The sequence below is a fragment of the Danio aesculapii genome, chromosome 22 (genome assembly GCF_903798145.1).
Source record: "Danio aesculapii chromosome 22, fDanAes4.1, whole genome shotgun sequence".
Classification (NCBI taxonomy): Eukaryota; Metazoa; Chordata; class Actinopteri; order Cypriniformes; family Danionidae; genus Danio; species Danio aesculapii.
The window spans coordinates 38,696,368-38,720,581 of NC_079456.1; the positions used below are offsets into that span (position 1 = coordinate 38,696,368).

The 24,214-nt window shown below is 41.1% G+C and overlaps 1 pseudogene; it reads left to right on the forward strand.

Moving 5' to 3' along the window:
* The first annotated feature begins 266 nt into the window (after positions 1-266).
* LOC130215789 (poly(rC)-binding protein 4-like) lies at positions 267-23,783 on the forward strand (annotated as a pseudogene).
* Positions 23,784-24,214: the final 431 nt, after the last annotated feature.

Below are 24,214 nucleotides of genomic sequence, written 5' to 3' on the forward strand. Positions count from 1 at the left end.
ACTTTTTGTTTATGAAATATTCTTTGCTGTGTGTGTTATTACACCACGGTTTAGCGCCATTATATAATTAGCATGCATATCTAACACGTATTGTGATGATTTGCGAACTTATTTTGTTTAATGCAATGTAGATGAAAACAAGAATAAATGTAATATATTCGTACACTCACTGGCCACTTTAATAGGTACACCTGTCTAACTGCTCGTCAAATTAATCTAATCAGCCAATCACATGGCAGCAGCTCACTGCATTTAGGCATGTAGACATGCTGAAGACGATCTCCAGTAGGTTGTTGAATCTATGAAGGATTAAGGCAGTTCTGAAGGCAAAAGGGGGTCCAACCCGGTACTAGTCAGGTGTACCTAATAAAGTGGCCGCTTTATTTCATGTAAATAATCTATAAAGTATTCTCGTTGACACTGTCAGCTTGAGTTAAATGGCCTTCCATCACTCCCAGGCTTGTTTTCGTCCGTGTCAAATGAAATATGCTGTCTTGTACTCTTTAATCTACCGTTTGTCCTATTATTCACTTCACATAATTCTCTAACGCGTTTCAGGACGAGAGTAGAGAGGCTGTTATGTTTATTCATGTTGACACGGCTATTCATTATTGACGCTTCTACGCATGAATAACAGTAGCATTAAGATCAATCAGGCTCATGAATATTCCCGGCCATTAAAAGTCCTCCTCGCCATTGGCGTAATTAATCGGAGTGGCGGAAACTTTAACATACGCACTTACGACGCATCGTTTGTTTGATATATTCAGCCGTCTGTCATGACAAAAGCAAGATTAATGTCTAATAATGCAATTAATGTTCAGATTGCTCATTATCTGTTTGCTTTCATATCACGCTTGATGCTGATGACGTCTGTAACAGCTCAATTGAGCCTTGGTTTGTGTCTCTGTCCTCTATTTGCCTTCTTAAGGTTTTCGAAACGTCAGAGTTTGCGTCTCATCCGCTTTTCTCAGTGGCTCAGGGAGGCCTGGATCTGCAACAAGTGAGTATCATCAATCCATGACGGATAATGTAGGGAGCAGCGCTTCCCACTCTTTCTTTATTTGCCTCTTTCGCCCCTGCATGAAGATGGGAATTCTGTTCCCTTCTGTCATTCCTCTTGCCGCATGTTGCAGCCAGTGTCCTCCCCACTTGAGCAAGGGAGCGAGACTGTACAGCAATTACTGGTTGCAGACATGAGTTTTTCCACTTGACGTTAGATTCAGGCATGGCTTTACCCTTGAAATGCTGCAGTTGTGTTGATTTATTACACGTTATTGTGTTGATTTAGTAAAGCAGTGTACAGATATAAAGTAATGGTGTTCCCCAAGGCTATGTGTTGGGTCCTGTTATATTAGGAAATAGGATTCCTTTAAATGGCAAGATAAGGTTTGTGCTCAGGCAAAGTGTTAATATGCCTCTTAGTATTAAATGAATTGTGTATATAAAATCTAACTTGTTCCAGTAAAACGTTAAAGACTCTATAAAAGAAAACTATATGACTTCCTGTATTACTTTACAAACACTACTCATCAATACAGTAATGAGCTGAAGTTTTGAATGTCCTGATTTCCTGTTTATATTGCTGTCTTAGTTAGAAAACAACTGTGTATAATGGAAAAACTCATCACACTTTGTTTTAGACGTGAGTTTATATTTGACATTACATTAGAAATGCTGAATATTTATTGATTTACAAACATCAACACAATCCTGTACAATAAAGTAGTGTACACTTCATAGATTTAAAGTAATGGTGTCCCCCAAGGCGATGTGTTGGGTCCTGTTGTATTTAGAAGTATGATTGATTTAATTAGCAAAGAAAGGTGATAATGTATACACAAAGTGATGATGTATTACATTAGTTGTTTACACAATGTCATTTTTCCCAGTATAACCCAATGCAAAACAAAAAGCTGACTCAACTTAAAGTTTTAAGTCATATTGAGTCAACTTTCAACCAAAGTACTGCACTCAATTTAAGTTGAGTCAACTCAAAAAAGCTCTGCAGCAAGTTGCCTTGCAATTTTAAGTTGAGTCAGCTTTTTGTTTTACACTGTGACTTTATGCATGATTTTACTAAATGTTCAAATCCATATATTGATATGAGGAATGGGCGGAGATGCAGAATGTCAGTGTTGCTCCCTAAGTTAAAACACAACAGTGCATAATTTACAGGGTGGAAATAATATCACACAGTAATGAGCTGTCTCTCACTGCTGATTCTGTGAGAAACAAACATCTATTCTGGAGGTTATTTTGCAGTTATTTAAATCTTTTCCACTGTGCAAAGTTCATTTGAGGATGCAGTGATGGTGTGAGTGACTGATAATCTTTTGACTTCATTTAAAGGTCTTTTAGGCAGGCAATTATCAAGGATCCACAGTTTTATTTACAGCTTGGTCAGGCAGGCAATGGTCAAAACAGGAGCAAAGGGTGTCATGGGGGTAATTCAAAAGCATAGTCGAGGTCACAGGCAAAGAGGTCGATACAGGCGGCAAACAAGGCGTGGGTCAAACACGAAAGACTAAACAAGCTGTGTGTGTGTAATCAGAGGGAATCAGGAACTGGTGTGTATGTGAGGTGCATGATAGTATTTGTAGTCCAGTTCAATGGCAGGTGTGTAGTTCTCCAGCGGGCTGCCCAGGCTAGATCAACGAGGATCGTGACAATATTAAAGTATACACGGTTGAGGTCAAGAGATTTTATTTATTTATTTTCCCCAAATGATCAGATTCAGGAATTTTTCACAGTATTTCCTCTAATATTTGTTCTTCTGGAGAAAGTCTTATCTGTTTTATTTCAGCTAGAATAAAAGCAGTGTTTAATTGTTTTAAAGCCATTTTAAGCTCAATATTATTAGCCCCCTTCAGCAATATTAGTGTTGGATTGTCTCCAGAATAAACCACTGTTATACAATGACTTGCCTAATTACCCTAACTTTACCCTAATTACCCTAGTGAAGCCTTTAAATGTGACTTTAAGCAGAATACTAGTGTCTTGAAGAATATCTAGTCTAATATTATGAGCTGTCATCTTTAGAAATGTGTTGAAAAAGATCTGCTAACCATTAAACAGAAATTGGGGAACACATATACAGGGGGGCTAATAATTCAGGAGGGTCAACAATTCTTATTTCTACTGTAAGGCACACTTTTGTCAATGTTTTCAATCCTATATTATCCTGCTGAGACATTTTCAGTAAAATAAGACAAATTTCAGCCTCTTCCTTACATATATCATCTTTATTACTGGTAATGTTGGCTTCTTTTTGACATCTCCCGTTCGCTTGCCGCCTTCTCTGCATTTAGATCAGCATAAAAACCTCCCTGTATGCTAACGAAGACCGAATTTGGGTGAACTGTTCCTTTAAATGTCATCCTCCTCTGACTAATGCTGATGCGAAGGCTAAAAAGGGGAACCATGTGACCTTCCAGTACAGTGGAGAGCTGTAAGGACGAGGTGTCAGGCCCGAACGCTGACATTCTTCTAACCCAGCGGAGATAAATACTGTCTGCCAGGAGACAAGGGACTGACAACATCACCACAGCTCTCGCTAATGAAGGCCCCGCGTTTGTGTGTGTGTGCATAAGGATTATACAGCGTTAAGTGGCTCAGCCAGCCGATTAATGCTTTTCTGCATTATTTACCAGTGTTTTGCGCTGGCAGAGCAGGAAGGGAGAGGAATAACGCAGGAAATGATGTTCGTTTGCTCTACTTTAAGACCTTTTCCACTCTGTACATGTATTAGCAGATTTCCATATGTTCTGATGTATGGTTATTTCTGCTGTTGAGCTGCTTTATGACACCCTGATCTTTCTTTCCAACAACTTTTAACCTTGAAAGGTTCAAAAAAGTGACTCTTATGGCCATTTTTATTAGTTTATAGTGCTGTATTGTCTGGGCTGGGGTTGTATATGATGGTGCCACAACCTCGTTAATAGGTTGCCAGCACATTTTCTGTTATTTTACTGACTTATTTCTCTAGATATTATGTCTTATACATTATATTATTTACTAAAATGTCAATACAAGTCACTTTGTTAAATTGTAGAGTTGAATTTACAGCATCTAACGATGACAGAGCAGAGATCAACATCCCATAATGCAGTTCACAAGTGTAAATAAGCAGAAAACACTTGTGAATTAGATGTATATATAATGTGGAAACTGTTAATTAATACAGTACAGTATGAACATTAGCAAGAATATGAAGACAAGTGATAGTTGAGTTCAATTCAGTTCCTCTTTTTTATTTACTTACCATTCAAGAGTTCACACTGAGCTGATGATCGATTATAGAGTGTTCGGCATGCTGTCCCAGGAGAGAGTCCTGAGCTCATGAGATCCCTCGAGCCCGGGGCTCCCTCCCGTTTGCAGGGTGAGAGGGGAGTTTGAGCTCAGGTAGATCTGGAGAACTCCCCTGCTGTAGTGGCTAATGAACAGACAGTGATCGCTCTTAAGAGATCACTACTGACTAGGAGCATGTCTGTGGTTTAGATTTGGTTTAGTCAATTAGCTTCAGTTGCATGTTTTGGACGGTGAGAGGAAACCGGAGAACCCGGGACGAAACCCACGCAAGCACGGGGAGAACATGTAAACTCCACACAGAAACATTGGCTGGACTAGGACTAGAACCAGTGACATTCTTGCTGTGAGGCAACAGTGCTAACCACTGGGCCACCGTGCCACCCATCTAGGAAAAGAGGAGGAGTAGGGGGGATTGTTCAAAATGAAGATGGCTGTGATATGGAACTGAGGGTATTTATAGTGGCTTAGGAATCGTCTGATTGGTGAATCATAAATTGGATAATGCGGAACCGGCCGCAAGCAATCATCAGCACGTGATCCTCTACACATTAGTCTATTAATAAACTTCACTTAACGTTTCCACCCTGACTGTCAGGTTGTAGAAATAAGCAGTGTATTCCAAGTCCTCTGAATGTTGATTTCCACTAATGAAGTTTTTATTTATATTCAGAATGCAGATGAAGATATTTTAATCCGCCCTGAGATTGTTCTGTCCTTCTGATGAAGGTCTTTTCACCTAAATCTCCAATGCATCATAGAGAGATAAAAAAAAACAAGCCCAAATGAGTGGAGTGGTTTAATCAAAAGTCTAATGAAGACACACGATCACTTTATTAGATGAACAGATTTCATTTTATCTCCAAACATTGGAGTTTTGGGTGACTTTAAACACTGTAAATAAACGCTGCGTTCAACACAAACAAATCTGATATGACTTCACAGCAAGCAGGTCGGCTAGAAGACGTGGAACTGAAGCAGATTTGAATAAAACAATACAGATTAAATTAAACAAACTGAAAAATTTATTATGTGTATTAACAATGGAATAACACAAGGAGAAAGCACTGAACTACTGAAGTGTGTTTAATACTTCATATAAAAGGTGCTGCAGCGTGAAGACGCCTCTCATATGCAGAATGAAGACATGCATTGCTCAGGACTGCCACAGAGTGTGTAAATCTTGATGTTCTGTGGAACTCGTCTATCAAATCTGAGCTTTATTCTGTATTCTCTATCAAATTTGGATCAGGTGATTGGCTGGGCCATTCTACAGTTTGATTTTCTTTCTCTGAAATCATCTGAGAGTCTCCTCTGCTGTGTCTTGGATCATTGTCGTGCTGAAATTGCTCCATCTTCATCCTCCTGCTAATGTAGATGTTGGACTGAAGCAGCTGATCTTCATTTACACTGAGGAAGGGCAGAGGAGTGCTGAAGAACTACTGAGAGATTTCAGCTGCTGTCTGGGCTTTCACTGATCAACTACACCTCCCTTTCTTCATGTGTTCAACACTGTTTCCCTGCATCATTTCATTTTATTACACAGAACTCCACTTGTAAAATAATTAGATTTGTTTTCTTTGCACATGTGGATTTCTTTGGTTGTCACCAACATATGCTGAACGGCACCTTTAGAAATATGTTTGCTGAGAAAAAATGGTGACGTGTTTAATACTTATTCCCCTCCTGTATGGTGATTTCTGGCCATTTCTTTCCTTGGTCTTCCTATCCGTGAAGGCCTTTTCTGCATCCCAAAGAAAGCAAGTCATTATTTGAAGCGTTTTAGGCAGAAACTTTAAGCACAACACAAAAACAGAGAATATGAGAGACATTGAAGGTTAAGGATGGCAGTCACGTAACAGATTCTGAACTCACCTCTGGAGACCAGCTAAATCCGTCCTGACAATGAAGGGTCATGTTTTCCCCCCTAAACAATGTTTGCTTTGAGAGCAGCGACCAATCATTTTCATTAAGTCGACTGCCAGAGACACAAACTGGGGTTGCTCCTCAACACGGACTGCCATTTCTGCATCACTGATCTTTTTATTTTATTTTCCATCTCATCCTCCCTCGGTTTCTCTCTCTCCTTCTCTCTTCCACGTGTTTAAACTTTTAAGCAGGCTTATGCAAGAAAACCTCTGGGAACAGCACGGAGCGTTCTCTGTAGCTTTCTTGTCTGGCTATTTGGCTTCTTATTCTCTTTGATGCAGAAGCCTCGATTCAGAGATCTTCTAGGTTCACATCTGTCCCCCCCTTTAAACAGCTTTTGAATTATGAGAGCGGGAGGGTGGTCTAGAGGGACAGAGACCCCCTACTTTTTTGTCCTAACCGCTAGATAAGTGGCCCAAAACTCTCTGAAATCAGCAACCGTCTGGCAAAACACAAGCAAACAACTTTTAGCATCTGCGTGTTTATGTTATATAAATATAGTCAGTGACATTAACCTGAAGGGCGTGTTCATAAGACTGTCATGAAGCCGTTATAATCCTGGATTGATATGATTTAGTTCAGTTACGTCATGTTAAACACAAGGCGGACATTGTTTGAGACTGCTGTGATATTTCTGTGTTGTTGTCATAAATCTGTCATCAACATGATTTCTAAGGTCAAGGAGTGATTTTGGATACTCTTCTGCTTGACGCCAGTGTAAATGGCTTGGGTTTGAATCAGGAAAATCGTCTCGAAAAACGCTGACGATAAACGCTAATGAAAAGCACCCGGTGTGGACGAGCATTAATTGCGAATTTTTATTGACAATTTAAAAAATATAAAACTATCAAAAATATATATTTATGACACAATAATCATCTCAGGACAATCATGTTTATGACAGGTTTATGACATGTTATGTTGTATTAGTAATGTCAAGACTGATTATGATGTATTTGTTTATGTCAAGTTAGCATAAAGACATCTCAGGCAATGTGACAGTTGTCATAAGCATGCTTATCTCCTTCATATTGCAGTCATGTCCTGATTATAAAGGTGTCATTGCAGTCTTATAAACACCCCTTCAGGTAAAGTGTTACCATATCCTCCAATATCTGCAACTCTAGTCCTGTCTTGATGAACAACAACATGCAATAATAAATGGCTGAATGACATCTCATCGCATCTGTCCATATTAATGCTCTCTACCTTTCTCTTTCAGGCTTATACTGTACAAAACCAATATGGCATTCCACACTCAGAGGTAAGAAAACCACACACATGCTGCGTAACGTTCATTAGCTCAAGTAAATGAGCCTGTATATCACATGTCAATGAACTGTATGCTTTAATTCATCCTTGTCTACTGATGAGAGTAATAAACCCCTTCCATATGAATGAAGTGACATTTTCTTCCTCTTTTATCTCAGTTGGCCAAGTTGCACCAGTTGTCCATGCAGCAGGGTCTCGGCCCCATCGCTCAGGCCACGGCCACTCCAGTTCTGCCGGGTAAGTTTTGCAAAATTGTGGAAAGTAATGGTCAGGTGTTTAAAAAAACAGATGTACAAACAGAAGCTTTCAGAAGCTTCAGCTCCAACCTTTATTAGTTATTAAAGGAACGCTTCACTTTTTAGGGGGAATCGGCTTAATTTACAACTCCCCTTGAGTTCCTCCAGGTCTGGCGGAAGCATTTTAGCTTAGCTTAGCATAAATCATTAAATTAGATTAGACCATTAGCATTAGCAAGTTTTAATAATTTTCTTATTTAAAGCTTGGTAACAGTACTGTGTATTATCATTGTGCCTGCTGTAGCCGGGGTATGGCAGCAAAATCATTTGATTATTACACCAGAATGACATTTTGGGTCCTAACCATATTGACCTGGAAGATAGCAACTTTCATTTTCTGTCCGTCTTAGTACAAGGTGTAGCTACAGAAGAGTCAAGCTTTAAATAGGAAAGTCTTACTTTGAATTTTTTCAAATTAGATGCTAATGGTCTAATCTAATTCAATGATTTATGCTAAGCTAAGCTAAAAGTGCTCCCATCTGACCCGGAGATTGACTATATGGGTTAAAAAATTGTATAACTCACCTGTTTAACTCTAGAGGAGTTGTAAAGTGAGCCCATTTCCAAAAAAAAAAGGAAAAGGGGAGTATCCCTTTAAACTTACCTGAACCAGCTAATCAAGGTGTTCAGACTGACGGGAAACATCTAGCTAAGTGTTTTGAAAGTGGTTGAAGCTGAACTCTTAAGCTCATCCTCCATGAATGGACACCACATGGGTCAGACTATAATAAAATTGGACACAAAGGCAGGAACTCTTCCCTATTTTCATGTTCAGTTGAATCAGAACAAGTGATCTGACACCGATTCAAGGCCAGGAACAGTGTGAATGCATAGAAAAGGGGGTTATTTGTCCATCTTACTACACAATGTAACTACAGAAGAGTCAAGCTTAAATAGGAAAGTTATCACAATCTTTTTGGAAATGTTTGAGTGAGATGCTAATGGTCTAATCCATTTCAATGATTTATGCTAAGCTAAGCTAAAAGTGCTTTCACCAAACTCGGAGATCACTGAATGGATCAATATGGGTATAACTCAACTGTTTAAGGTCTAGGGGAGCTGTAAAATGAGTCCATTTCCAAAAAAAAGTGGAGTATTGCTTTAAAACGTACCTGTAGTAGCTAACCAGGGGTTCAGACTGACTGGAAAACATCTACTAAGTGAAAGTGGTTGAACTGAACTCCATGAATGGACACCCTATAGGTCAGACTATAATAAACTGGACCCAAAATGGTTCTCATAGTTCAGGTGAATCTGTAATTTGGTGAACAGTGATCTGACACCGATTCAAGGCCAGGAACAGTGTGAATGCATAGAGAAGTAGGTTTTGTCTACTCTTTGTGAACTAAACGTCCAATAAACAGAACTCAAGTCTAAAACAGCCAATATTTACCCTAAAGCACTAGTAGTGTTTTAGCAGGGCTAAATCTCTGCTTATAGTGATAGTGGATGTGACACAATTCCACTTGAGAACTCAAGCTTAGCACATGAATTGAAACAGACCTCCCAAAGACCCAGAGGCCACCCAAGTTCAAGGTAATACCACTGAGCTCCATGGAGCATACGGCGCATGCAGATTACAGCTGCAAAAACGGGGCCAAGCTTTACAAGGCTCCACAGTCAGCTCCTGGCGCTTCACAGAGCCGTGACAAATGTCCAGCTAAAGCAAAAAGGAGGGACTTTCTTCCATTTTCTTGCTCCCTGTCCTGTTTTTTTCTGTCTTGCACACAACCAGACATCCAATTATACATCCAGCCCGAGTTTATTTCAGCGGTGTGTGTTAATATCTCCCCAACATTTGCAAAAGATCTGCGGCGTAGGCCTTCTCAAAGCCAAGAGACTGTCGAACATTATGGTAATAAGCTCTTTTGGGTGCAAATGTGAGAATCAAAAAGCCCCTTCGAGGAATTGAGTGGTCGAAACAAATGTAATAGTTGCCCCCCATTGCTAAAATTACAAGAGCACATCCTATCATGATATGGCTGGGGAATTCGATTATGTCTGAGGGTAAAAAGCTCATCAGTCAAGGCAATGTTTCAGTCTATTAAATAGGCCCCTGTTGGGCTGGGAGGCACTGCTGGGTCTGGCCCGCCTGCTGAGACAGGAAGGAAAAACAGGCTAGCTCTGTGCCCGTCATTAGCGGCTAGATGATAGCATCCAGCTAACTGTAGGAGAACACTTAAAGGGATATTGTAGATTCAGGATAACAGGAGAATTTGTAGCATAATGCTATGATGGTTGTGGATCACAAATAGGCCTGTCGTCATGCTAAGAGGCTATTGCGGTCCAATGTTTTAACAGTAGCTTCAATTCAACAATATGTTTCCTCCTAAAGACACCCGCTTCCAATGTTATCATTCGATTGAATGGTGTTATCAGCTGATAGATATGGGCCAATAAGAGTGCCTACTAGTAGGCTCAGGAGGCTGTGATCATCCATCCACATGGTTAATCAGCTATACTAATAGAGAAGACTCCAGATCTGTTTGTACAGTACTGTGATTCTTGGGGATTAGGTTTGGGTAGGGCTAGACCTTAATAAATAAAATTAATGGGACATTTATATAGAATATAAATAATTATCTTTAACTTCCGACCCCAGCCGTATGTGATCTATAGCTGATTAACCATATGGATGGATGATAACAGCCTTCTGAGCCTACTAGTAGGCGTAGAAGGCCCCTACTGGCCCATATCTATCAGCTGATAACCACTGAATAACGCCCATTCAATCCCGTGATAACTTTGGCTGCCAAAGATACGACTGAAAACTATGCGCAAAACTGGAACATCGCACATTTGTGATTAAAGCAAAGTTTCCATCCAATGAGTCAAAGAGAACGAAGAAAACCCCAGAAGAAGAAGACAGAACACAGATGAACGTGTGCTTGGTTTTCAGACGCTCAACACAGTTCTGGAGGTCATAATACTGAACCACTGTGATGACAGACTTTAGCTGAGGGATTTCAGAAAGACCAAATCAACATGTTTTTTGCAATGTGGTCAGTCCAATGGTTTATACATTACTGTTATTTTTATCATCACATGATCTTTAAAAACTAACTCACATGACCTTTTTGATGCGCATACTGGAATTTATTCAGTAAAGGAGTTTCCAAATGCACATTTTTTTCTAATTGGAAGTTAATCCTACTCAGCCGTGCGTATTTCAGAATGTATGTGCCTTTTAGCAACATTATTTAATGTCATTTCCAATATGCACATACAAATAGGTGGAGGGAAACCAAGTTACATAGTGTAACTTGAGTAGTTATGAGAGTTTGCTAGTTGGACTAGCAGCCATTGGGTTATGAGGTCAGAGGGTATCATAGACAAGCACCTACACCAAGCCGAAGGGCTCAGCTTGTGCAGAACCAAACTGAATCTCCAAAGTAAAGCTTTGACTTTTATTTCATTCAGCTAAATAGGTAAATCAAACGTATTACAGTTCTATTTGATGCCACCGGTTTGATGCAATGAAGCGAAGGCAAAGTGTAGCAGAGTGGAATCAGTCAGAATTATGTGACCGGTTCTCCTTTCTTGATGCCATTTACTATAAACACACAGAATGGTGAAGAGAGAAAGAAAGGGAGACAATAACATATCCTGAGACGACTTTCCTCCACATAAGGTCAAAGGAGCTTGGGTCAAATGTAGAACTCACTCACTGTGAGAAAAAATAAAGGGAAATATAGAAGCAAACAAACGAGTGTACTGTACAGAGAATTCTCCTCTGGTTTGTTAACTTGGCACTCGTTTCTTTTCCAGCAGGCATTGAGTCCAGCTCCCAGACAGCATCACAAGAACTTCTCATTCCAAATGACGTAAGTGCTAAAACTTCTGTTTGCTGATGATGCTGATTGACATCCTTCATCAAGACTTTATCATGTCTCAGAAGAGGCCACGTGGATGTTTTAGAGAGCAGGAAAACCTGGTCAGAACTCCTTAACACATTTGCTTAGAGTGGTGTCAGGAACACTGTTTAACACAAGAATGGGCCAGTTTATTTTCCATAGAGTACACCCTAGAGCAGTGTTTCCCAACCCTGTTCCTGGAGGCACACCAACAGTACATATTTAGGATGTCGGACCCATTAACTTCAGGTGTTGGAGTCTCTTCTAATGTTCTGATGAGTTGATTCAGGTGTGTTTGATTAGGGAGAGGGTGAAAATGTGTACTGTTGGTGTGCCTTCAGGAACAGGGTTGGGGAAACACTGGTAATTCCACCCAAATAAACATTATGTTATTAATTACTCATGTCAACCCCGGAGGCTTGTGTTTCTCTTCAGAACATAAATGAAAGGATTTTAGATTTTGGTCGGAATAGCCAATCGTCAGTATTTACAGCCATGCAGATGTGTGAGGGAGCGGTCCTATAAAGATTAGCTTTTTCATATATTTTCCACATTTTTGAGTGCCTCCGACTGGTTTTCGCTGTTTATTCTGATGAATATTTCTGGTGTGCACGAAACCGTAAGGTTGACCTGCTCACGCTCCTCATCGGCCGTGCTAGAAATCCTGTTTTATTTCAAAGGAATCGACTTCAGTCTTCTTCATCTGTCCACCCCCTGCTCTGCCAGAAGAGCTTCACAAGATCCAGTTCAATCCTGTCATGGCGTCTGACTTGCTTAGCACTCCTCTGCTGTCAAACAGAGCGGGGGTAAGTAAATAAAGCCAGAGCCTTGTGTCGGAGCTCTAGGTTGTGGTGTAGACCGTGCACCCCAGAGGCCTAACGGGACGTTCCCTTCATGCCTGCTGACCGGGGCTCCCTCTCGCCTCCATGTCTCCCTGAGATCACGGGATTAATCGGCCAGCTGTGGATTCTGACCATGCTTAATACATCATTACAGCTCCCATGCTTCTGTTATTTTAAGGCTTCATGTCAATCATGCTGTCGTAATCCACATGTGCCTGGAGTTTTAAAGCCAAGGCTATTCACGTAAGAAGTTTCTTGCTTACATTTAAACTTCCCCCATTATTTGAGTCCTGAGACCTGTATTGCTCCATATTGTGTTCGAATGCTGAGGGCAAATTTATTAACCCTCCTTTCCCAAGTACTTAAGAGAGAAAGGACAATTTCCCAGTAATTCCTATTGTATTTGTTTATTCTGGGAAAATATGATTTATTTTAGTTTGGCTTGAATAAAACCAGTTTTAAATATTTAAAACATGCTATAAGTCATTAAAACTATTACGTTTAGAAATGTGTTGATAAAGAAAACATCTTACAGTTAAAAAGCACTTGGGAAATATTTCAAAATGAAGGAAAATGGAACTGGAAATCTAACCAACTTCCATCTGTATGTCCAAAAAATAAGTATTGAACACATCCCCATATTTCTCAGAAAACTTCTCTTTCTAAAGGTGTTGTTGACTTGAAATATTCACCAGATGATGGTAACAACCAAGGAAATCCACGTATCTAAAGAAAACAATATTATTTTACAAGTGGAGTTCTGTGTAATAAAATGAAATGACGGAGGGAAACAGTATTGAACACATGAAGAAAGGGAGGTGTAGTTGATCAGTGAAAGCCACTAGCTGAAATCTCTCAGTAGTTCTTCAGCAAGCCTCTGCCCTTCCTCAGTGTACATGAAGATCAGCTGCTTCAGTCCAACATCTACATTAGCAGGAGGATGAAGATGAAGCCATTTCAGCAAGACAATGATCCAAAACACAGCCGAGGGAGACTCTCAGATGCTTTCAGAGAAAGAAAATCAAGCTGTTAGAATGGCCCAGCCAATCACCTGACCCGAATCCAATAGAGAATACAGGATACAGCTCAGATTTGATAGACGAGACCCACAGAAGCTTCACGATTTTGACAAAATCTCAGCTGAGCAATGCACGTCTTCATTCTCCATATGAGAGGCGTCTTCACGCTGCAGCACCTTTTATATGAAGTATTAAAACACACTTCAGTAGTTCAGTGCTTTCTCCCTGTGTTATTCCATTGTTAATACACATAACATTCAGATTATTTCTGGTTTTGTTTTGTTTTTATGATTATATTGTTTGGGTTTTTCCAAAATCTGCTTTAATTCCATGTCAACAGCTGATCTAGAAATATAATTCCCATAAAAACATGACAATGTGTTCAATACTTATTTTCCCCCACTGTGTGTATCCTCTAGTGTACAGTATTCTCTGCGCTGTGTGTCTGTCTAAATATTGTATCAGTGACGATAAATACCATATCAGCATATCTTGCACAGCTGTTAGCACAGATTGAGTGTGTGCATTATCTAAAGTAATTCTGTACTAGTGAAATCTCCCACCACCTTGATGCGCGCTAACAAAGACTCAGCTCTTATCAGATTGACACTATAGCTCAGAATAAAGCCTGACTTCCTGAATGCATTCATTAGCTGCTAGACCTCATTTCTCAACCTCGCCATAAACTTCAAAGAAGCTTTGCCCGTTTCTCCAATCAAGTGCTAATTTAGCATGCTTGTACATTCATATGCCTGCATAAAGCCATAAACAGGGCGAATGGAAGCATGTATTATTGAAATTCCCTCACAGCGATGCAATTCCAAGGCAAGGCGACATCAAACAGACATCAAACGGCTGGCAGACAAAGTTGTTTATCATTCGCAATCAGGTTTCTCCCTATAGAGGAGCAGTTTGTCCATGCTGAAGCATCCCGCCTATATCGCCAGAAACACCTCACCATTAGATTGGGATCAGATCAGTGCTAGAGCACAGCAGAGGCAGCGGATTCAGCTGGGATTATAATTCAGAACTGTACTTGTGCAGATATTTGCCTTGCGAGAAGTGGACGAGACCGTTGATGACACCAGTTGTAGTTGGCAGGCAGTGTTGAGAATAAGGGCTCATTCACACCAAACATGTCTTTGCCTCTAAAAACACAAGAGTCAGCGCTCTGGATTAGTTTGAAAAAATCACATCATACAGCGGCACGGTGGCTCAGTGGTTAGGACTGTTGCCTCACAGCAAGAAGCTTGCTGGTTCGAGTCCCGGCTGGGTCAGTTGGTGTTTCTGTGTGGAGTTTGGATGTTCTCGCTGTGTCCGCGTAGTGTATAAGTGTCTACGGGTGTTTCCCAGTACTGGGTTGCGGCTAGAAGGGCATCTGCTGCATAAAACATATGCAAGAATAGTTGGCGGTTCATTCCGCTGTGGCGACCTCTGAAATAGAGACTAAACCGAAGGAAAAATGAATGAATGAAAAAGCACATCATAAAGCATGACGGTATCCGGACACAGCGACTGAGCGCCTGTCATCAGAAGCTTGTAACGGTTGTCCCACTTCCGAGTTCTTCTGATTGGTCCACTGCTGTAGAACTGACAGTAATGAGCACCACTGCATTTGAAGATCTTTTAACCGTAGTGTCCGCATGAACCGAAAGCTGTGAGCGGTTTTCTTTTGTGTTGTGATGCAGTTCCTAGAGAAACGGAATATTAAATGAGTAAACAGTGGGCGTGGCTTGTTTTTTTACTGCGAGCTCATTTGATGTAGTAAAGTAGGCGTGTCATTCAGAAAGATGGGGAAAAGGGTTTGGAGAGAGTTAATACAATCCTCCTCCTCACCACCTCTGTTTGTTGTCATAGTGCTGTCAAAACTAAGGCATTTGATTTCTCAGATGGAGTACTATTGTACTGTACCTAATCACGTGACAGTGACTGGAACTAATTGCTGAACTCTGCTGTCAGGAGACAGATTTAAAGCCTAAAGAAGAAGATTCTCCTGAAATAGAGCCATCTCCAGCATGGATTGGGTGCATGTACCTGTCTCTTGCGTTGGACAGATCTGACCCATAGCTTGAGGCTTGATTTCGGTGGAAATCAATAAAACAGAGCGATCCAACGTTTAGTTGTGTAGTTGAATGTTGGAGGAGGTTGTGTGGGAGTCTGCACTCTAACGCTCCTCTTCTCCAGGACGGATGGGTTTTTAAAAAATGAAGGATGTCGCCTGTGCAGTGCTCGCCGGAATCTTCTACGTCAGGGTGGCAGCGAGACCTGGCGGTACGCGCACTTAGCCACAATCAGCTGAGCCATTAATAGCCGCCGGGCCCCAGGGAGAGAGCGCTGTGACAAATCAGGAGCTTTGACGTCCGTATGACTCCTGAGGAAAGGAATGCTTTGTGGAGCAACTCATAATCCAACTCAAAGTGAGGGGAGGGGGCCGGGATGCAGGGGATGACAAAAGACAAGCTGCCAGTCATTCGAATGATAAACAGTCAGCCCGGTCGTCCCAGTAGGAGTCACTCCACTTTATCAGTGTCCAGGCGTGACAACAAAGCCATACGGTCACCCGACCCCCTGGATCCTTCAAGAAGTGGACACCGTCCACACGAGGTGTAGTAGCTGCTTGGGTCAGATGGGTTCATGCAGTGACTTTTGCTTTGCCTCACACCAGGCTTCAATTTGTGTTTTCTTGTTGCAATTAATTTGCTCAAGCTTTCATCCAGATATACATGACATATACAGCTGAAGTCAGAATTATTAACCCCCTGTATGAGTCCAGTTCCAGAGCAGATTTCTTCAACACATCAGAGTTTTCATAACTCATTTCTGACTGATTTAATCATAATATTTGACTAGATCTTCTTCAAGATACCAGTGTTCAGATGAATAAATACGTTTTCAGGTTAGTTTATTGATGTTTAGTGTCGTAGGCCAGGTAAATGTGAAAATCACCTGTTAATTCTTCATCATCTGGTGCTGTGATGAACAACCACCGCCAGTACATCAGACTGACTAGTCTTGAAAAGCACTCTAAAGTTTGAGTATGAATAATTATGCATGGTTAATGAAGTGTCCACATTGTCAGTGTTCATTATGGTGATATCTTGAGTTTTGGATTATTGGCATGTGTGCTGCATGCTGACGCCGCCACACCGATGGATGAATTAGTTCGCCACCTGTTGTTGGTTTAAACTGACCGCCTGGATCAGCAGAACTATTGGCAGATGCTTGATACAACTCAGCCTTGTCATCTCAGGCCCAGATGAACAAACAGAGAAACCAGGCCGCTACGATGACATGCACGCGTACACAAAAAAGATTAGGGTGTTTGTCAAGTAAACAAATTAGATACGACGATGAGAATGCAAACGCTGACCCTGAAATCAATAGTCACTCAGCCACACAGATGGGTCGGACGACTGTGTGTCCTGTTGATGAACTACAGTCCCTGGGAAATTGTCTTGATGGGAAATCTGGAAAACACCAGTTTGGTTTTGGTTAAATTGATCATATTGGAGCATTGTTTATCATAATGCACGTCTTACAGCCGCAGTTGTACACACTTCACATTATAGTAACTTATTTAAAGGGGCAGTTCACCCAAAAATGACAATTCTGTTATTCATTACTCACCGTCAATCAGTTCCAATCCCCCCAAGACTCCAAGAGCTCATACTGTAATCTTATGTCACACACATGTTATGTTTCCTCGAGAGATCAGGCTGCAAGTACTAGCTAAACGTAACGTTCATGGTTCATAAAATACACCCTGATGTCTATAGAGATGAAGAAAACGTGTTATTCTTAAATATAACTGGACCATGTGCTTTATTCATGTAAGATACTGTTTAGGTTATGAGAATATGTCCTCTATTCCTCTCCCAGGTAAACAGACACTTACCTTCATGTGTATTGGGTGAAGTTGATGAATTATCATGTTGTAAATGCAGCAGCTCTGATCTCTCGGCTGCAGCGTGGACTAAACAAGACGGCACCTGTCAGAGATCCAATAATAAGATGATTATTAAGCTGTTAAAATGACGTAATACATATCTGAGAATCAGAATATCAGATATTTCACAACACAATCAGGACATTAATCAGTATGTGTAACACACGATTCAAACCTCTGCAATATAAACGGACTGAGAGACTATACACTGCTCCAGAATAGCTTTTAAAATTCATTCATTCATTATTCAGGGGTCGCCACAGCGGAATGAACCGCCAACTTATCCAGCATATGTTTTACACAGTGGATGCCCTTCCAGCTGTAACCCAACACTGGGAAACACCCCCACACACACTATGGCCAATTTAGTTGATCTGTTCCCCTATAGCGCATGTGTTTGGACTGTGGGGGAAACCGGAGCACCCACATTAACACAGGGAGAACATGCAAACTCCACACAGAAACACCAACTGACCCAGCTGGGACTCGAACCAGCTACCTTCTTGCTGTGAGGCGATAGTGCGACCCACTGCGCCACCCCCATGTCAAAACTTTGTATACTAAATATTTAGTATAGTATTGATATTTGGTTGTTTTCAGGTTGCGTTGGAAAGTAACTAAAATGTAACGTCTGTTCAACATTGGAAATTGGTGTGGGCTTGACATTAACCTGACTTTCATTTCCAAACGAAATGCAACGCCCCATGAAGTTGGAGTCCAACGTCGTTCTGATGTCATGTTGACGTCCTGTGCCTGCTGGGTAGTTAATCTGGATGTTTAGAAGCCTCTATGCATCTGTGACTGTATTCTGTCCCCCTGAAGCATGGTTGGACATCTCTGTCCTAAAACTGTGAAAATTCTGTCATGTTGACTGAATATATATATATATATTTACTCATCTGATTGTTCTGCGCTTTCCCTACAGCTGATTGGTTCAATAATCGGCAGGCAGGGTACAAAAATCAACGAGATCCGCCAAGTTTCCGGGGCTCAGATCAAGATCGGCAGTCAGCTGGACAGCACTAGTGACCGTCACGTCACCATCACGGGCTCCCCAATCAGCATCAACTTGGCCCAGTATCTAATCACATCCTGGTAAGCACTGGACGCCGTCCCATCATAACAGATTCCGAGCGTTTGCACTTGACCCGCTCCATGTGTTTATGTGGCATATTGTACGCCACAAATCTGTAGAGGACCTTGAAGTTGACAAAACCTCTGAGAATACCGAGTCAGGGGTCTCTTCAGCCCATAGTTTGCAGGCCCAAAAAAAAGAAGCACTCTTGAGCAAAGGCACAGCTACAAAGCAGGAAGATGTGGCGGAAAGAAGCCAGGCTGAGGGATTAATTGGCCAAGTTTCAAGCCAGAAGCTTGTTAGAGCTTAAAGGCAGAGCATTTTTGGCTGCCTCATAGACAGACTGTAATTTTCTCCCGCCAGATCTATGCGGCTGCAGATTGATCAAATGTTGTGTCAGGCAAGAAAGCTGTAAATTCCAGACAGCTCTTCTCAGTCCACGCTAAATTTCATTTGCTAATGTAGGAAAATAAATAGTTCTGTTCTTCACCAGTCTACTGAAAACGATCGCCGCGTACTTGTAAAGTCAGCTCTATTAACTTAATGAACAATTTACTAAACACTCGTAATAAATCCAAACCATTCGAGCTGTGTGGAGATTATATAGCTCCTGTTATATAACAATACCAAACAATCAAACTAGAGCTGGGCCATATGGCACAAAGATATACACTATAAAGAAATATCTGTTAATCAAGTGTTTTATTTAGATTATTTATTTCTGAAAGGATATATATCATTTATTTTCATATATATTTACGCTTGTGAACTGCATTATGGGATGTTGATCTCTGCTCTGGACTCTACAGTTTAACTCTACAGTTTAATAAAGTGATTTTATTGACATTTTAGTAAATAAAATAACATATAAAAAATAATATATGGAGAAATAAGTGTGTGAAATAACAGAAAATGCACTGGCAGCTAATTATGAGGCTTTTGTAGCGTAATATACAATATCAACCCGGACAATACAGCACTGCACACTATTAATGTCAATAAGTCACTTCTTCAAAGATTTCAAGGTTAACCGTTGTTGGAAGAAAGATCAAGATCCCATAATGCAGTTCAAATAAACGCAGTATAAATAAACTGAGGAAAATAAAAACTGATCATTTACAGATATGGTTTACAGTCTACACTCACCGGCCACTTTATTAGGTACACCTCACTAGTACCGGGTCGGACCCCCTTTTGCCTTCAGAACTGCCTTAATCCTCCATAGATTCAACAAGCTACTGGAAATATTCCAGAGAGATTTTGCTCCATACTGACATGATAGCGTCACGCAGTTGCTGCAGATTTGTGCACATCCATGATGCCAATCTCCCGTTCCACCACATCCCTAGGTGGTCTATTGGATTGAGCTCTGGTGACTGTGGAGGCCATTTGAGTACAGTGAACTCATTGTCATCAGAGATGCTCCTCTGACCTCTGGCATCAACAAGGCATTTGCGCCCACAGAACTGCCGCTCACTGGATATTTCCTCTTTGTCGGACCATTCTCTGTAAACCCTAGAGATGGTTGTGCGTGAAAATCCCAGTAGATCAGCAGTTTCTGAAATACTCAGAGCAGCCCGTCTGGCAGCAACAACCATGCCACGTTCAAAGTCTCTTAAATCCCCTTTCTTCCCCATTCTGATGCTCGCTTTGACCTGCAGCAGATCGTCTTGACCATGTCTACATGCCTAAATGCAGTGAGCTGCTGACATCTGATTGGCTGATTAGAAATGTGCATTAACGAGTAGTCGGACAGGTGTACCTAATAAAGTGGCCGGTGAATATATCACAATATATATGATGCGTTCTGTAAATTCAATCAATAATATTTGATATATTTAAAATATAGATTCATTTAAATAAGATCGTATTTCACACTTCAGGTTTAATTAAAAATGTAGTGGAAATATAAAATAAATATGAATACAAATATCAAATACACTCTAACAGAAATAAAACCCCTCTAAATAAATGCACTTTCTTGATTACAGCTTTCTCACGACGCTGTTATTCAGTACTGTTTCAGTCTGCATCACCTTAATGACACGTGTAATAATGTTCTCATGTAAATAATAGAGCATAATATGAACACTATAGGCTTGTTATTTTGTCTTAATGATATATATCGTCATATTTCACAGCCCTAAATCAAACAATTAGCACTTATAATGTGGACTAAAGCAGATCCATTAACAAATAATAATGAAGAAACACAATTAGACGCCGCTCCAACTGAGCAGCTCCAGTTATTTCTCTTCTCCTGGCTAGTGAAGAAATGAGCATGTCTAACAGATGCTGTGTCATGTTCAGAGTTATATATCAATTCTTCTAGCGTGGTATGAGTCAGCAAGTCTACAAGAGTGCAATAATTGGGTCTTGAATGAAATATTTATGCTTGTCTCAGGTGTGTTCAACAAGCAGACCGGTGGCAGAATGTCAAACTCAGAGAAGCCCCTCATTACTTGCCTTGATTTGAAAGAGCTCACTCAGGCATCCTGCATGGACAACTACTCTGTTGGTTTTGAGATATTTTGGGAAGGTTTTCTTGTGTTGTTGTTTTGCTTTTGCCTTGATATTATTGATTTTTAGTGGTTTCTCATTAGTTGAATACATATAAGTTTGGTTTTATGCCAAGAAAACGCAATCCCAGAGCAACCCAAGGCACTCCAGCGTCAGATGATTTCCTTAACCCTTTCACACGTACGATCACACCGGTGTGATAAGAACGTTTAAAGCGTACATCATCATCTGCTAAATTTAAACAAAGTCGTTTGAAGGCAAGTCATTTCACTCGGCGGCCATCTTCGACATCTTTAATGCTCGGGCTTTCTGTCTGAATGGGGAAACATTCAAATTCTCCAAAACTGTTAGCCAAGCTTACGAGTACATTACATATTAGGAATCACCAATAAAATTAAACAACATCTGTCTCATAAGTTTAGTTTCTAAATGTCTGAATCAAACAAATCGGCATATTTTTTGGTTGGCCAAGCTAATGCACACTCGAAAGAAACGAGATCACGACACCAACCTCATTATAAGCCGTTCTAGACATGATCATCCTATGGATAATGCTAAGTCAGGTCGCGCTGCTCTTCTGAAATAATCCACAGCTTGGTCTTGATGGTGAATCTCCTCAGAAATGACAGCGACTCTTGGTTTACATGTTTATGGGCGTTTTGAGTAGTTGCCGTCATGTGATGTGTGTTTGAAAGGACAGACTGTACCTCACGTTTCATCCAGAAAAGATTTGTTTTCAAGTGTAGTGGGTTCATCTAAAAGTAGAGATTTCAGGCTTTATGTGGATGTATTTCTGATGTCTGTGAAGCAAGTATTCGCTGAGACTCCAGTGCGTTTGTTGACCACCAAACTGTGTTAAAAGCACACATCTGGTTCAAGCTTCGCCCCCCGGAGAAACGTCAGTTTATAGCAATCGATGATTGGCTGCTTGTACTAGTAGGCGGGGCTTCATTCGCCATATTGAGCGTTACACTGTTCCCAATTCAAAACTACATGAGAGACACGTCTTGTGTATTCTATGTTGAGGTCTACAGGGTATAAAACTATCTAAATACTTTGAAAGCCAATTACTAAGAGAGATGAGCTTAATACTGTTTAAAAAAATCATTGCAAGTTTAAATGCTAGAATGTTCTAAGTCAAAAGGGCATAGGGGGGATAACAGGGACTAGAACACAGCCAGGGACTCAGCTTAACTACAGCTCCAGACGTGTAGTTGCAAGTGTACAAGTTTGCGTTGCAGTTTGCGAATGTTCGTTGGAACGACGGATTTGGAAAACACCAAATCAACGGGACTAGTTTGTACTGACACAACTTACGACCCTTAGTTGGCTAATGATGGTTTTGGGAAACGCACCCCCTGATCTCTCCACTGTAGCGCAGACTAAAATAGTGTCACCCGTCATTAATGAAGTAATATGATCGTTATTAAGCTGTTTAAATGACGTGAGACATGTTCTGATACATATTTGAGAATCAGAAGATCTGCTATTTACAACACAATCAGGACCTTTGTCAATATTTGCAGACAAAAAAGAAACAAAACACGATATATGAATAAATCATGAGGTGGATCATGTGGACACTACAAAGCTCTGATGCAGATGGCGTATTTAAACTAACGTGTGAAAGGGTTAATGAGTCAAGCCACTGAAAATCAAACATGATTATTTACATTCTGGAAGAATCTAGAGACGTCCCCCCCTGATCATTGTCACCCCGAACAATACTTCCTGCTAGACAGACGTCTCTCATTTCAATGCGTTGCATCAGAACCGATCTGCATCATTGAACACACCCCCTTTTTACTTGATAATCAACCATAGGCCCTCAGAAACACCATCAGCCGGCACATTTCATTCCATGCATCTGCAGTGAGTGCCATTCTGGACAATGCGACTTGATAACAACAAAGGCTAAAGGAAATGCTACTGAAATTAAAATCATTGTGTCTCTTTTCCCAAAGCCCCTACCCAAGCCATCACCCGAATTAAACAGCTCCTTTCCCATGAGTGCCAAGGTCCCCCCCTCAAATAATCTGTTGCAACCACCAGCAAAAACACCTCTCTTATGATTTTTGGTTTCTTCTTTTTCTTTTGACTCTTTTTTTTTTGTTTCTCTCGATTTTTTTGGTTTAACATGTCTTTTATTTAACCTTCTAAACCTTCTCCATCCGGCTCCCTCCCTTGTCCCTCCACCCTCCTCTCCTCCACCTCCTCCCCTCCCCACGTACAGTTTAGAGACCGCCAAATCCACTGCCCAGTCCTCCTCCATGTCGACCCCTGTAGACCTCAACATGAGCTTCACCCAGACTGCTCCCCCTGCATCGTCCTCTGCCGCAGCCCTGGCAGCGATGGGCGGCCTGCCCCACGCTCCAATCTTGGGCGCCCCCCTATACCCTCCCCCTCTCCAGCCTCCTGGGAATCAAATCCGTCCCCTTCCTGGCGCTGTCGGCCCCCGCTTTGCCACTGCCGCCGCTGCTGCCGCCGCCGCCGCCCGCTGCCCCAGCTCACGGCTCCCTGGCCTCCTACACCGCCAAGATCTCCTCGGCCAACGGCATCAAGAAACCGGAGCGGCAGAAGTTTGCGCCCTACTGAGAGGAACTACCCAACACCTCCTTTGAGACGAAACGCCGCAGGGGAATACTTTTAAGGGTTCTTCTTCTCCTCTAGCCTGATGTAGCTGTGTAGAAGCAGACAGAACCAATTTGTTTTCTTTATTTCTGGTTTCGTAGCTTGTCCTGGGAAAACGACATCAAATTTAACCTTTTGTGTTTTGGCTGAGGTAGCCGCTAAAGCCATAGACTATATTCCTAATCTTCACCAAATCTTCTACACACACACACACACACACACACACACACACGTTATTGTTCTGCTCTTATTTATTGATATTAACGAATTATTCCCGCAAGAGTTTATATAACGTAGAACACTGTTGACTGATGCTAATCTCTTACGTATCAGCTTTTCTACAACGATGTCTGTGAATGCTTCTGTATACAACGACTTCCTTGATTTTTTTAGAAATCTTTAAACGATGTATTAAAACTAAACAAACAAACAAAAAAAAGATGTTTTTCAACTTGACAACAGATCGAACCCTTTTGTTTGTGTTACATTTGTACGTTTGGTTCACATTATGGTTCTGAAATG